The sequence below is a fragment of the Coptis chinensis genome, chromosome 6 (genome assembly GCF_015680905.1).
Source record: "Coptis chinensis isolate HL-2020 chromosome 6, ASM1568090v1, whole genome shotgun sequence".
Classification (NCBI taxonomy): Eukaryota; Viridiplantae; Streptophyta; class Magnoliopsida; order Ranunculales; family Ranunculaceae; genus Coptis; species Coptis chinensis.
The window spans coordinates 34364875-34380188 of record NC_141461.1 but is presented as its reverse complement, the minus strand read 5'-3'; the positions used below and the strand labels follow the sequence as shown (position 1 = coordinate 34380188).

At 36.1% G+C, this 15314-nt stretch overlaps 2 long non-coding RNA genes and 1 pseudogene across 2 annotated transcripts; all 3 read left to right on the top strand.

Annotated features, from left to right (window-relative positions):
• Nucleotides 1-827: 827 nt before the first annotated feature.
• Nucleotides 828-3710, top strand: LOC147492680 (uncharacterized). Its single transcript, XR_015199689.1, has 3 exons — nucleotides 828-1035; nucleotides 3351-3474; nucleotides 3583-3710. It is a non-coding gene; the product is annotated as an uncharacterized LOC147492680 (long non-coding RNA).
• Nucleotides 3711-4055: 345 nt separating this feature from the next.
• Nucleotides 4056-4606, top strand: LOC147492679 (large ribosomal subunit protein eL13z pseudogene; annotated as a pseudogene).
• A 620-nt stretch (nucleotides 4607-5226) lies between these two features.
• LOC147492678 (uncharacterized) lies at nucleotides 5227-8257 on the top strand. The gene is made up of 5 exons (XR_015199688.1): nucleotides 5227-5835; nucleotides 6410-6498; nucleotides 6724-6809; nucleotides 7694-7793; nucleotides 8033-8257. It is a non-coding gene; the product is annotated as an uncharacterized LOC147492678 (long non-coding RNA).
• Nucleotides 8258-15314: the final 7057 nt, after the last annotated feature.

The window sequence follows — 15314 nt, the reverse complement described above, 5'->3', positions numbered from 1 at the left end:
AATTTAAGTAATTTTGCTACAAGTCACACCTAAAAAGGTCCCCATTTGACTATAGACCATTTCTAGTCGTCTGCACTACAAGAAAATCGACTTTTTCCCACGGATTCCCGCTATTTTTAGCCACGGTCATAAACCATGACGGTTGTTCTATGCATTTTGACTGTGGGGTTAGAGCGGAAAACAGTTAAAAAAAAAAAAAAAGACACAGTATTTCTTCGTCCCCCACCGCCACTCAACCCCATTTTTTTTTTTTTCTGTTTGTTCTTCTCTCATCTCAACAAGGTATTGAAGCAAAAATCGTATTTCAAGCACCAATTTGTTTTTCAACTTTAATTTTCTTAGGATTTACTGTGGGAAAGGGATTTAAAGCTATTTTCTCCTTCCCCAATCCCCACCATCGCGTAGCTTCGGCCCCCACTTACCTTTTATCTGTTTTTTTTTTTCCTTTTTCTACTTCTCACATCTCAAAATGGTAATGAAATCAAAAAAATTATTTCAAGCATCGATTTTTTTTTCTAGGGTTTAATTTGACAATTTTTTTCAATTTTAATTTTCTTTGTATTTACAACCTTTGTTTCTCTTCATTACTCAAAGACGTGCTCTTTTTCCTTCAACGTCTCAACTTGGAATCGTTGCTGACCAAAACCCAGGTCAGTTTAGTTTCTTCAAGAATTTTCATATTCATTTATTTTACTCTTCTATTTAAAGATTGTACCTTTGCCTTTCCAGTTTTTCTGGGGTTTATTGTGTTAATTACTGTGTTTCCATATGTGTATAACAGATAATTGGTGAAGTAAGGTTGGAATCACTGTTGGTAAGATGATGTATAAATCTGTAGATTTGGGTAAGTTGGGGACAGTGGGTTTCAGGTACTGAAAATTTATTTGTTTGTATAAGGTCTAATTGTTGATGAATAAGGTCTAAGAAAATTTATTTGTGTGTAGAGACGTGGATTTAGTTCAAAGAATTGGAGTTGCTACTGCTCGTGAAGTGCGTGCAACTGGTGCACATTATACTTTTGCACCTTGTGTTGCTGTAAGTTTGTTATGAATTGAACCACTCTCTTAGTTTGATGTTTATTATTATGATTTTGTATCCCTATTTTTGCCTAATGTATTGTTAGTGGATACTACTGCAAAATGACCAATTGGTTTATGTAGTTCTCTGTAGTATATAAACACAATAGCCGAACTTTTCATATAGGATTATTGGATGATGGCATAAGACAGTTCGGCTTGCACTATCATCATAATGACACTTTGTATAAATTTTTATAATTCAAAATTAATCACCATTGGATCCTCTTTGGGTAGAAACGCATAATCGTATGTATATTCGTATCTTACGGGTATACCGTATATGTGAGAAAAGCTAGTTGACTTGCTATATTGTTTTCTTATTAGCAATCTTTAATTAGTAGAACTCTTCAACAATGCTGCATTGTTAAAATGCTTTTTAGTGAGCTAGGATACAAAAAATAGAAACATCTCAAGCAGTTTGGTTCGGCTACAAGAAACTAAGCATTATACTTCATCACCGATTTTAATTCCTCTTTGGTATTCACTCTATTCTCTTTGATCTCACTTCTCACTCACTTTTTTTTTATGTTTTTGTAGTGTTCTAAACAACGGGCTAGGCGGCTGATTAATCGGTGGCTAGGCGCTAGGCGGTCCTCCAATGTACTGTATAGCATCCTAATCCGTGGATATTCGGTCTAGGCGGGGCTGGACCGTTTTTTAGTCTAAACTTTAGTTCGGCCCAATTCAATTATTAAGCCCAAATATTAGCCCAATTGAAATATTAAGCCCAATAGGGCAGAGAACTCCAAACTCGCACCAGAAAAACTCCCACCAAAAAAAAAAAATCGCGCAGAAGATTCCCATTGGGAAGTAAACTTCTTCTTCTTTTTCTTTATCTTATTTTTTTTTCTTTTTCAAACTCGCACAGCTCCAAACTCTGTATCACTCTTTGTTTGATTGTTTGATTGAGTTCTTAAGAAATTAATCCTCTACTGGCTAACCTTGACTGGAATCACCCTTTATTTACTTCTAAAACTCTTTGTTATGAATAATACATTAGGTCATTAGTACTACATGAACGCCTTAACTACATTAATACTACATGTCTACATTACTCCTCTAAACCTCCTATAAACGCCTTTTAACCGGCGACTTGCGATTCCATCGCAACTATCATCTTCACAGCTTCTACCACGAATTTGCTACAAAACACACTAAGTAAAGAACTAAAAATTTAAAACTTAGAAAAGAATTACAACACTACAACAAGAATAATGTAATCTTGATATATATTATCGATATATATATATATATATATATATATATATATATATATATATATATATATATATATATTTTTTTTTTGGTAATAAAAAAACTACATGTATATACACAATACACATTTATAATATTACACACACACACACACACATATATATGGGGAGGGATAGAGGCACATTCATTATGTGCACATTATAGCCACATTTTCGACATACAAATGAATTAAGGCCTAGTTTTTTGTGGAGATGATCTCCCCACCATGAAGATCATTCTCACAAAAAATCATAATATTTGGATATGTCTAACCATGTAAAAATTAGTGTTCATTTGTGTTTATTTTTGAACTTTTCATCTAACGGTCTAAAAGTTTTGTAAGCATATTCTAATGTAAGACTTCTTTGAATGAACTAAATTTTTGTGAGCATGTTCGCCATGGTGGGGAGATGATATCTACAAAAAATCAGCCCTTAATTCAACTTTTAAGTCCATGATTTTGCTTGAATTAATTTACAATGTGGCTATAATGTGCGCATAAGAATGTGCCTCTATCCCTCCCCCATATATATATATATATGTATATTTAAAAAATAAATAAATAGATAAATAAAACCGCCTAGCGCCTAGCCCGCCAGCACCGTTTAGAAGGCCTAGGCGCTAGGCGGTCCCTCACCGTACTGCTACCGCCTAGCATTTTTTAGAACATTGGTTTTTTGCTTTCAAGAAGAATACATATGTTGCACGATATTTTGTGTAATACATGCTAAAAGCATATATGCAAGTTGTACAAGTCACTTAAAAAATGGTTGAGATTTAATCATTTATAGCATTTTATCGTTTGTTCAGATATAACATGTATATTTGCTACTGTAAACAATTGAACTAAAAGAATCATACTGGTGGTTAAGTGATTGACATGTAATATATCATGACTAAAGAATTGGTTTAGTGGTGTCTCTTTATTATATTTGTGCTTCCTAGTTCATGTTGTTGTGAAGTACTGTTTTCATTGTAATTGCTTGCGACAAGTCTCACTCTTGCTGTCCTACTCAGCTACTCTAGGTGAATCATGGCTAAGCATAATAATGTTGTGCCTAATGGGCACTTCAAGAAGCACTGGCAGAACTATATAAGACCTGGTTTGAACAGCCTGCCCGGAAGATGAGGAGATATACCGGTAAGTCATATTCTTTTCCCTCAGTTTTAATGTTTTTGAAATTTCTCAGTAACTCTTACATTGTGTTTATCCTTTTTACGCTATTATGATATGACATTCCACTTGCAGTTAGGAAAGAGAAGGCCATGAAGATTTTCCCACGACCTACAGCTGGACCACTTTGCCCTATTACTCGTGGACAGACAGTAAAGTACAATATGAAGGTTTAGGCTGGCCGGGGATTTTCTTTGGAAGAGGTGCATGGCATTTTATATATTGTTTTTTTTTCTTCCGCTGGCGTGTTATTTGTTTTGTTTCCTGAAGGACTACTCAAAACTTTCTTCAATCAGATTTGGTTAAAGTGAGTAGTGTTCAAGTTTTCTTGTTCTCTTAGATTATGTCCAAATTGGTCATACCTTGTTACTTGTATGGTGCTCATCTATTTTGAAAACTGTACTGTTACGTGTATTTTCTCAAACTAATCCTTTTTCTATTTTGAACTTGGAAGTATGTAGTGCTACTGCTGGTACATTTCTTTGTCCGTATTTGTTGTGTGTTTCCATTCTTGGTTTTCAATATATTTTTTTTGTTATTGTCAGGCAATGGGGATCCCAAAAAAATTTGCACCAACTATTGGCATTGCAGTTGATCACCGTCACAAGAACCGTTCACTTGAGGGTCTTCAAGCAAATGCTTTGAGGTTGAAAACCTACAAAGCTAGGCTGGTTGTTTTCCCAAGATGCACACACAAATATAAGGTACAAATTTTATTTGTAATATAGATGGTACTCTATTTGAAGATGCTGGCAATCTCAAATAACAATTTAGTTTCACTATCAAACCCTATTCGTGTTGCATATTTGGTTTCACTATCAAATAACCTAGTATGTATGCTTAATAACATATTTGCCAAACCCTATTCGTGTTGCATGCTTGTGATTCTAGCCCTGAAGAATTTGCAGCTGCTACCCAGGCGCCAAGTTCTTACATGCGTGTTGTGGCTGAGACACCAACTGTTGGGCTTGTGAAGCCTACTGAGGATATCAAGGCATTCAATGCTTATGCAAAGCTCCGGATTGAGATGGTGAACAAGAAACACTTCGGTGCTAGGACGAAGAGGGTTGCAGAGGCGGAGAAAGAAGAGAAGAAATGAATAGGTAAACTATAATTCGTTATGACAAGCCATTTACAATATCTTGATTATTTCTTTAACATTGTCTTTTCTTGTACTGGGACATTTATTTTATTTTTCAAATCTGATAGATTAATATGACAAGCTATATAAAGCAAAGGAGCACTAAGCTATAAAGAATAGTATATAATCCAGATTACCGGAAAATAGTATCTAATATGAGTTCCACACAAGACTAGTCCTGGCATGTAAGGGATAAAGAAACACGTAGGAATCATTATTGCTCACTTGCCAATGTTTAGGGGTATGGGTCTAACGTCACAGTACACAGGCAGTGAACTTCTGGGCTTCGATGCTCTTCGAGGAGTGCCACTGTTTCTGCAGGCTTAAGCCATTTCGATCTGAAGTTCACAAAGTCAGGTTATACGCATGTCTGTGCTGCCTTGGGCCTGACTTCAATCACAGCTGTCTTATACTGTAGGTCCGGGTGGAAAGGCACATCTAGCAGTAACTACACTTTGCTAGCAGCATACATTTTAGAGAAAGAATACTTCCAGGGACGAGGTTATAAATATCTACGTCAAAACCCTCACAGCGGTTCTCCGAAGGTATCATTTCTTTTGAACCTTATTTAGTGCGAATTATCTGAAAATCATTTGCTTGGAATTGGTGACATTGTAGAGAGGTGTTGGGTTTGCACAAAACATTTAAACAAGAGTTAACGTATGTCAAACATAAAATCAAACAATGCCACCTACTAAAAGACTCAAAGATGCAGGTTGGTTCTTCCAAAGTAAATCCACAAATGCTATCTCATGGGTCTCTCAAAAAAGGAGGTTTTTTCGCAAGGTGATTCAACATAATTGTCGAATCTGGTGAAGGAAGGTTTAGTTGACTGGACTACATGGGAAGTTAGAGGGAAATGGGTGCAAATGCAACCCATTGCACCGAACCAAACAGAGCATTTAGTTCCAAGAGTTAGTGTTTTGCACTTGATATGACGTGTCTTGGTAATAGTTGTAGTACATCTGTAAATAAATTCCACCTTTTTTTTTTGCAATATAAACCCACCACGGCATCATCTCATTTCTCTCATGAAACAATTCTTCTTTCCTAAAACAATCTCTTCATCTAAACTTTGTTCTAGTTTTATTATGAATCGAGGTAGAAGCCGTGGGTGGTTTCCGAATGTTCGTCAAACCTCTCCTTCTTCCAGCAGTAATCATGATTCTCCCAATCTTCCTATTCAAGTAAGTTCCTTCTTTTTTTCTCCATTTTTTATATGTTCAATTTGATAAAGTAGTATCGATCTTGTTATGATATTTGAGAGTTAGATCATGTAATATTTGGCTATGCTAGAATTACTTAATGATTTTTTTTCATCCTAAAAGATGATGGGTATTAATTTAATAACTGATTTAGATATTGGAAGTGTTTGTAATTTATTCACCCGTGACACTACTATTCCAGATAGGACTAACTCACATCCACAAAAACTGAGTCCCTAAGTCATCTTGTAGGCTCACCGGAGACATTGTTTAAAAAATCCAATCAGATCGAACCTATCCCCTATGTAGAAATGAAGACTCAGCTATCACTTGGCTTATGGTTGGCCTTGATTTTAATGTTGGATTTGTATTTTACTCAGTCACTAAAATTTTCTACAGAAGATAATCTGACAGTTATTTTTGTGCCTTTGATATTATTATATGCTTCTCTGAGTTGTTAGAAGTTTACTTGTGTAGGGGAATAAGTGGATCAGTAGGTTTGCTAGATGAAATCTTATCTTTTTATTGATGTCTTATTTAGCTTATTTGGTTTTAGGTGGATGTTGTCAGATCTTTCAATGATATGGATGGATCACAATGGAAACATTCTCTTTTCGGTAATCCAAATGATCCTGAAACTTTCAGGTGTGTTATCTGATTTATCGCTATTGATTTTTGACATTACAAATCAACCTTATTAGCAATTACTGTTGAATTGGTGGTATCCTAGTAAAATTCACAACCCAGTAATGAATTTAATCAATCATTCTTGCTTAGGGCACTCTGTACCAACTACCAACCTTTTATGTGGTACATATGTGATACGACTCTCTACTGTCTAATACTGTATGACGTTTGGTGAAAGTGTAGGTTCTGGGAGCAGCCATTAATGTATATGCAAATAGGCACAAAGAACGTCATGACCGGCTGATAGATATGCTAACTAGCAGCCACAGGTAATGATGTTTTCTTTTAATACCATAATTCTTCTTGGTAGCTTGCTGTAAATTTAGGAAACAATGAATCTTGTATGAGATGGAACATTGGTTGGTTACTTATTCAGTATTTGATGGCCCATCTTAATGGGTCTTGCATGGAGATGGGTCGAAGTAAATCCTTCTTTATCTCCTCATCATCAAGATCTTGTACAGAATTTGGATTGCCCCAGAGTTTTTAACCAACTCAAACGTTTTTTTTAGATTGATAGTCTAACACAAGCACGATTTTCTTATTTCCATTTCAAAATCCTTTCTTTATGAATTTGGTAATATGATTTACCAAATTTTTTCTAGGAATAATGAAAGATTAAAATAGATAGATAAAAATAACAAAAAAAAAAATGAAAATAGTACCACTTCTGGGCCTGTGAAAATTCATTCGCGTGTGTCATGTACTTATGGGATTCACACACAAATGAGTCAATTGCTGTGTGGGGAGATGAATCCTCTACTATGAATATACCAAGTCATAATCTTTTAGTTTTAATGTGTAGCATAGACCCTAATACTACAGCTAACTAGCCTATAATATCGAAACTGTTAAGAAAAAGGGACGGTTGTATTATAACGTCATAGTGAGGTCTCACACCTTCATCAACATGTGCAATTCATTTTACTGGACACATGTTTTCTGCTTGGTACTGGTTAGAAATTGCCGAGGGTGATCTCTATGCATTTTCACCAAATTAGTCCATGTAGGCCATGACGTCACGGTCGAGAACTGGTAGTGAAGTGGGCCATCATGCCATGGCTTTCAACCGTGACACATCGGTGCATATGTTGCAGCATCTAAGTAGCTTATCTTACTCACCAGTGTCGCTGTTCTGGGAATTTTTTTACAGGAAGGTGTTGGCATGTGTGGTATGTGGTCGTTTGAAAAGTGCCTTCCAAATTGCTTCTCGAAGTGGAAGCGTGGCTGATGTTCAATATGTAGCCCATCAGGTTTTCTTCTTAACTATAAATTGTTATTGTGCTATTGTAAAATATTATTATATTATTTTCAGAGCAAGTTCACAAGTTTAGAGATTTCAATTTGGTTTACCTAGAGGCTTTTGCATGTTTTCATCGTGTTAATTTCTTTAAAGAATTGATTTTTCGTGTTTGGGTCACAACCTGTTGTTTGTGGATTCGTGAAGGAGCATTTTGTTTATATTGTTGATTTGTTGCATTACATTTTACAGGCACACTACAATTTCAAGAGCATTGGAGGTTTAAAGAGCATTGGAGGCACTGCAATGAATTAATTTTGTAGTAGAAAACATCAAATACTTGGATGAAAAGATTTTTTTTTCCGTCCTTCCATTCATGTTTGTTTCATTGCCTTGATTACTTGGTAAACATAAGAGTTTGTTTTGTACTTCCAGTTGGTTGAAATGTATTAGTCCTATCTGGAATTGTTTGGGATTTTTAATGTTTTTCGTTTTATTATTGATTGGTAAAGGTTGTAGGTGAAATGACCCAGGAATTAAAATATTAATATTTTTTTTAAAAAAATAAATAACTCTGCCACGGTTCATAGCTGGATCCTAACCGTCGGTAAAACTAATCTTTCCCCGACGTGCCTACAACCGTGGGAAATATTGACCTTTTCCAACGGCCTTTCATACGGTTTTAAGCCGTGGCAATACCAACGGAAATTACCAACACAAAGACCGTGGCAATTGGTGGGCTTTATTGATGGTTATGACTGTTGGCAGACCATTTTTGCCGCACAAAAAGCCCACGGTCTTCTGCCGGTCCAAAATCGTGGCGTAAAACCTGTTTTCTTGTAGTGTTGGTTTTGTAATCTTTTGAAAGGTCATAAGCATCATTTTGAATCTCTTCAAGCTCGTTTATTTGTTGTTTATGCTTTTCACCTGCCGCATCGAGATTACAATTAAGTGTTTTTATTGCCCACAGGACACGATGTTCTAGTTCAACTGGCAGGTGACAAGGTTTTCCAAAGACAATCATGTACGGTGACATCTCTATAGGTGTTTTAAAAGCGGTTTTGTATGCCCATAACACATCGTTTAGACGGAGTGACCAGTCTTTCCTATTTGGATTAATACTTTCTTTCAAGATACGCTTAATTTCTCGATTAGAGACTTTTACTTAGCCACTTGTTTGAGGATGATATGGAGTTTCAACCTTGTGGGTTACTCCATATTTTTTCATGATATGTTCAAAAACTCGATTGCAAAAATGTGATTCGCCATCACTAATGATGGCTTTTGGAACACCGAATCTTGAAAAAATATTTTTTTTTATGAAATAGACAACCATTTTGTTATCATTGTTACGACTTGGTATGACCTCAATCCATTTAGATACATAATCTACGACTACTAGGATGTAAATGAAACCATTAGAAGTTAGGAAGAGTCCCATGAAATCGATGGCCCAGACGACAAAAATTTCTACTATGAGAATGGGATTTAAGGGCATCATGTTACGTGCAGAAATACGACCAAGATTTTGGCAATGAACACATTCTTTGCAATGAAGAAATGCATCGTGAAAAAGTGTTGACTAGCAGAATCCGCATTGTAACACTTTAGCAGTAGTCTTGTTTGCACTAAAATGTCCTCCACAAGACTACTCACGACAAAAGGAAAGGACTGCAGACTATTCCCATTCTGGAATGCAACGTCGGATGATCTGATCCGGGCAGTATTTGAAGAGATATGGGTCGTCCTAATGATAGTATTTTACTTGAGCCAGGAACTTCTTCCTCTGATTTCTATTCCATAAGGGCGGAGTCTTTTCAGTCACCGAATAGTTCACAATATCAGCATACCAAGGTGTAGAAAGGATCGCGTAAAGGTGCTTATCAGGAAAAGAATCTAAAATGGGATCGGAATCACTATCACTATCATTGGTCAACCTAGACAGGTGGTCAACCACTACGTTTTCGATTTTTTTTTTTTTTTTTTTTTTTTTCTTTTATCTCCAAAGTGAATTATTATAGGAGGAGAATCCATCAGATCAACCTCTGCTTAGCATCCGTCTTTGCGAGAAGGTACCAAAGTACTGCATATATGATCGGTGTAGATTAAGGGTTTTGAATCTATCAAATAAGGATGAAATTTGTCTAAAGCATAAACAATGGCTAAAAATTCCTTCTCAGTGGTCGTATAATTCCGTTGAGCCTCATTTAATATTTTATTTGCATAGTAAATAACTATAGGTCCCTTATCATGTTTATGACCTAAAACGGTGCTAACAGCGTAGTCGCTGGCGTCACACATGAGCTCAAACGGTTTTTACCAATTAGAAGGTTGAATTATAGGTGCAGCTATTAAGGCAACTTTCAACTTTTCAAAAGCCTGCATGCAGTCTGAGTTAAACTCAAAGGGTGCATCATTTATAAGAATATTAGTTAAAGGTTTAGCAATTTTTGAGAAATCTTGTACGAATCTTCGATAAAATCCAGCGTGGCCTAGAAAAGAGTAGAAATTTTGTCTATTTTAGTTTTATCTACTTCTATACCATTTTTAGACACCATAATGTGACCTAACACTATTCCCTTTTTTACCATAAAGTGACTCTTTTCCCAGTTAAGGACCATATTCTTTTCCTGATAACGCGCTAATACTTTGGAAATGTTGGACGTTGAAAGAATATCTATAGAGGGAAAAATCATCCATAAACACTTCCATGAATCTCTCCACTATATTGATAGGGTTATATACTAAAAACATTACTTTTGTAATAACTCTAATTCTTTATATTTTGAATGAGAATCATATGGGCAAATGTTATGCATATTATATATGTTATTAGTTATATGTATGTGTCTAATACTTTATGTTGTAGATGATATGGTGTGGGCACACAGAAGATCATATCATCAGTACCTTATAAAGTATAAGTAAATGTTCACAACCTAAATGGATTTGGACAAACCATTGGTATGGTTGTAGTATAATCTGGTATTAGTCTATCTTGACTATAAGATTACACTAGTACACTTTGTGTGTATTGAACAGGACCAAGTGAGGTTGTTTCTCTTTATACTGACTATATAAGAGAACAAACACCTCTGTTATTATGGATGTTTGTCCTCTTAATCCGGATATAATAACGGGCACTTATGTGCATTGTACATTGCTTTAAATCATTAATGAGTGAAATTCATTTGTGAATCAACAAACTCGATGGATTGGGTAATGACATTGTATGTAAGGTGTGATGTTGGTTATAGAAGGAATCCATGACCCGCAGAAAGTCGGGTTGATGATGTCCCCTTGAGGAGCTCAAAAAGATTGTCATGTAAATCCTGTAGGTGGATTTATTTCGACATGACAATGAGGTTGAGTGGTACTACTCAAGGACATAAGAAGTTGATTAATATAGTTGTCAGTAACTTGACTTAATCAACGGACATTCGATATCTTAAACAAGGGGAGATCAACGAGCATATAATATGGAGCCCATAAACGCTGACACGTAATTTGGGATTAGGGTGGTAGTGCAACAATGGCCTTTAGTGGAATAAGTTATTTGTGACGGACTTGAAATTGTGTGTTCTGGGCGAACATGGGAAGCCCAAGCCCGTCAGGAGGCCCAACCCTAATTTCTCCTCATGGTCCCTATTGTAGCCTATATAAAGAAAACCTCTTTCTCTGGCCGACTTAAACACAAGAAAAATTAAGGTTTTGCTCAAGAAAAATAGATCCAGAAATCGGATCCAGTTTTGTGAGTGATAGAGGCCAAGTGAGAAAAGTAGAGGTTGGAAGATCGTTGCCCACACAACGTCCACTCTATGCATAGGAATACAATAGGAGATCAAGAGATTGATTCGGATTCATAGCTATTAGATTCTCAGAGTTATCTTAGCCGATTTCAAAGGTATGTTTTCCAATCCAAAATCGTGAGAACCATTAATTCCGCTACGCGTGGTTTTCACGGTTTATAGAAATATTCATTATGAAATAACGGTTCCTACACATATCACTGAAAATGTGTAACATGCAGCGTTGAAAGGTGGCAGGTGCATTGTAGAGATCGGAGAGCATACATGCATAAGCATATGTTCTGAAAAGGCAAGTGAATGTAGTCTTTTCCTGATCTGCTTCATCAATTAAGATCTGAAAGTAAGCTGAATACTCGTCCAAGAAACAGTAATAAGCATGTCCTACTAAACGTTCAAGCATTTGATCTACAAACGGCAGGGGGAAATGATCTTTCCTTGTGACCGCATTCAACTTTCGATAATCAATACAAATCCTCCACATGATGGGAACTTGTGCTGGAATTAACTCCCTTTCCTCATTACGGACCATTGTAATCCCAGACTTCTTTGGCACCACATGAATATGACTAGCCCATTCGCTGTCAGATGGGGTTAATCTTAAGATCTCCTCCCTTACTACCTCTTTCATAACAAGTTTTAAACGACGCTGCAGCTCTCTAGAGGTCTTGGCATTCTCTTCCAGGTGAAACCGGTGTGTGCAAATCTTTGGATCAATTCCTTTTATATCATCAAGAGACCAACCAATGGCAGAATGATGTTTTTGAATCACTTTAACTAAGCGCTATTCTTCCTCTTTTGACAATTGGGATGAAATGATTATTGGATGAGTACTATAAGTACCAAGATAGATATACTTTAGGTCAGGAGGGATAGGCTTAAGGGCAGGTGTAGGTGATGTGGGTAACAAGATTTCTACAGGGTTATGTTCTTCCACAGTAAACACTTGGGCTGGTGACGTCTCTTCATGTTTAGGCCCCTCATCATCAGAATTGTATAAAAGAATGAATTCCAAGGTGGTGTTGGTATTTTCCTTATAATGATCCATATCAAAATGTGAATCTCCAAAGGATAAGAACTGATGCACCCCACTTTTTGGGAAAGTCCTGTCACAATACTCTTGCACCACACTGTCTATCATGCTAACTTCTTCATCCAACTCTTCTTCCATCTGCTGTTGCATCATCTTGAAAACATTGACTTCTACTAAGAGATTTACGAAAGACATGATCATAGATCCGTTACGGTAATTTATGATGGCGTTGGCAGTTGCCAAGAATGGGCACCCTAAAATGATGGGTATGGAATCATGAGCTACTTCGGTGTCAAAGATGAAGAAATCAACATGGTAGTAAAAATTCTTAACCTTGACAAACACATTTTCGACTACTCCTTTTGGGTATTTGATGAAGCGGTCGGCTAATTGTAATGTCATGGTGGTAAGTGTAAGCTCGTGGAAACTGAGTTGTTTAAATAGGTAGTATGGCAGGAGGTTAACATTTTCTCCAAGATCGAGCAAGGCAGTGTCTGTGTACTTGTCACTACAAGAAACAGGGTCTTTGGCGACAAAAGTTTTAGCGACGGCAGTATATTGTAGCCAATAATCACTTTTGATGACGTTTTCAATCGTCGCCCATACTATTCTAACTTACTTTTGAAAATTATTTTTGCCGACGTTTTTAGCGTTGGCAAAAGTGGTAATCATAATTACTATAATTAAAATAGATTTTTGGTAACGACTTCAACGTGTAAATTGATTTTTATATTTAGCTACATTAGAGCGGTGTTGATTGTATTTTATTACCGACGTTATTTGAAATCGCCGCTAGTAATGGAGTTTCAACGATAGTATAATATACATCGCTAATCCACTTTAGGGACAAAATTATCGACGAAAATTATCTCATTAGTTTAGTGACAAATGTTTTATTCATGGCGCTATATTTTTTGGTGAGCCTGCTCAATTTTTCCTATTGCCGCCCATTGCTTTAATAAAACAGAGAGAACCCCAACCACAAAAAAACAGAAAGAGAAGTTAAATTGAAAACCCTAAGTAAGTAGAAAAAGAAAAGAAAACGAAATAAACAGATTTGAGAGCCGTCTCTTTCCTCTCCTTCTCCACACTTCATCTTTTTCACTACTGAATCACCGATCGAATCAATACACCAACCCATGGCTTTGTGATGGTATAATTCTCTTACTCCCTGTAACATATTAGCACCTGGTTAGCTAGTGTTGCTCAAATGCAGGGTTTTCGCTAGATACTTCTATCGTCTTAATTTAAAATTACTTGGTTTTTTTTTTTTTTTTTTTTTTTTTTTTTTTTGTATGCGCTTGTTTCATTCGATATGCCTCTTTGAAGAAATTGGCATCTTTATGAAAAATAATTTTGACATGCTCGTTTTACATTGTGGTGTAAAATAGCTTTGTTCAGATGAGGTGTGGTATTGCAGCAAAGATCACGCCTATGGCCAAGCAAAGCTAAAAGGAGAAGATGAGGCTTTTGCATCAGGCAAAAAGCCTTCTTGAAGATGCACTCTCTATGGATACTAATAATATTCAAGTAAGAGAAGCTCTATCATCTTGTATATCTGAGATCGAATGTAGAAGTTTCTAGTTGTCAAAGTCATAGAAATATTTAGTAAAATTATAAGACCACCACCTCCTGTTTCATACCCATGTTTCCTGAATTTTGGATTACGGCTGAAGGGAGGGGTGGGCACTCTAAACAGTCATAAATACACATTACACATGTCAGATACTGGCAATATAATTTTGTAGTAAAGTTTTGTATTCTGTTAGCATCTTTATTAAATGGTAATGTCTTCAGATTCTATTTATAACCATTTTTTTTTCAATTCCTTGTAGGTTCTTGTAATTTTGTTTAAAATGTACCCTAAAATGTATTTCCTTGAGTATCATTATCACAAACTGCTTGGGCATCTGTTTTTCTTTTTCTTTTATCTTTTTTCTTTTTTTAGGTCTAGTGGTCCACGTTTAACACTTTCTTTTAGAGTTATATTACTTCTCGTTGCTCTATAATTCTGGAAAGTTTTTAGTTTTCACTTTTCAGCAATCAAAAGTTTACGAACATCAGTAGAAGCTGAAAATGCAGAAAAGACCTCCCAATGTTACCTATATGAAAAATTGAACATTGTTTCATTCTGACCCAACAGTGTTATGTCACCAAGTTACATTCAACTAATGGTAGTTTTAGGGAACCTACTCTCTTTACATGGTCGTAATGAAATTAATGGCATTCTCTAGGCATCATTGTTTTTTTTCTTCTCTAGGCATCACTGTTTGTGAAACTGAGATAACATACGGACAAATTCGTCAGTCTGAATTGTTACATGTCAAAATTACGGATTAGGGACAGAACTAGTAGTCAAATCTCGTGTTTAATTGGGATAATAGATCAGTCCTATGCGGCTTTGCATTTTCTGCTATTTCAAATTTCTAGCACACAGGAAAGCTGCTTGAGCGTCTGCTAGTCAGCTGAACCGAGCTTTTTGTTTTGACAATCTACTGGAACAACACCATCTCGCCATGGTTCAGGGTACACTTTCTTACCTGGCCCTAGATTACTATTTCAGTTCAGATTAAAAGAAAACTCCCAACTAGTAGAAAAAGAAAGTTTCTTGTACTATCATCTCTAGATGAATGCCTAGGCTTGATGTTAACATTTTATACTTCTCATACATATTGATCTGTAGATCAAATCCTAG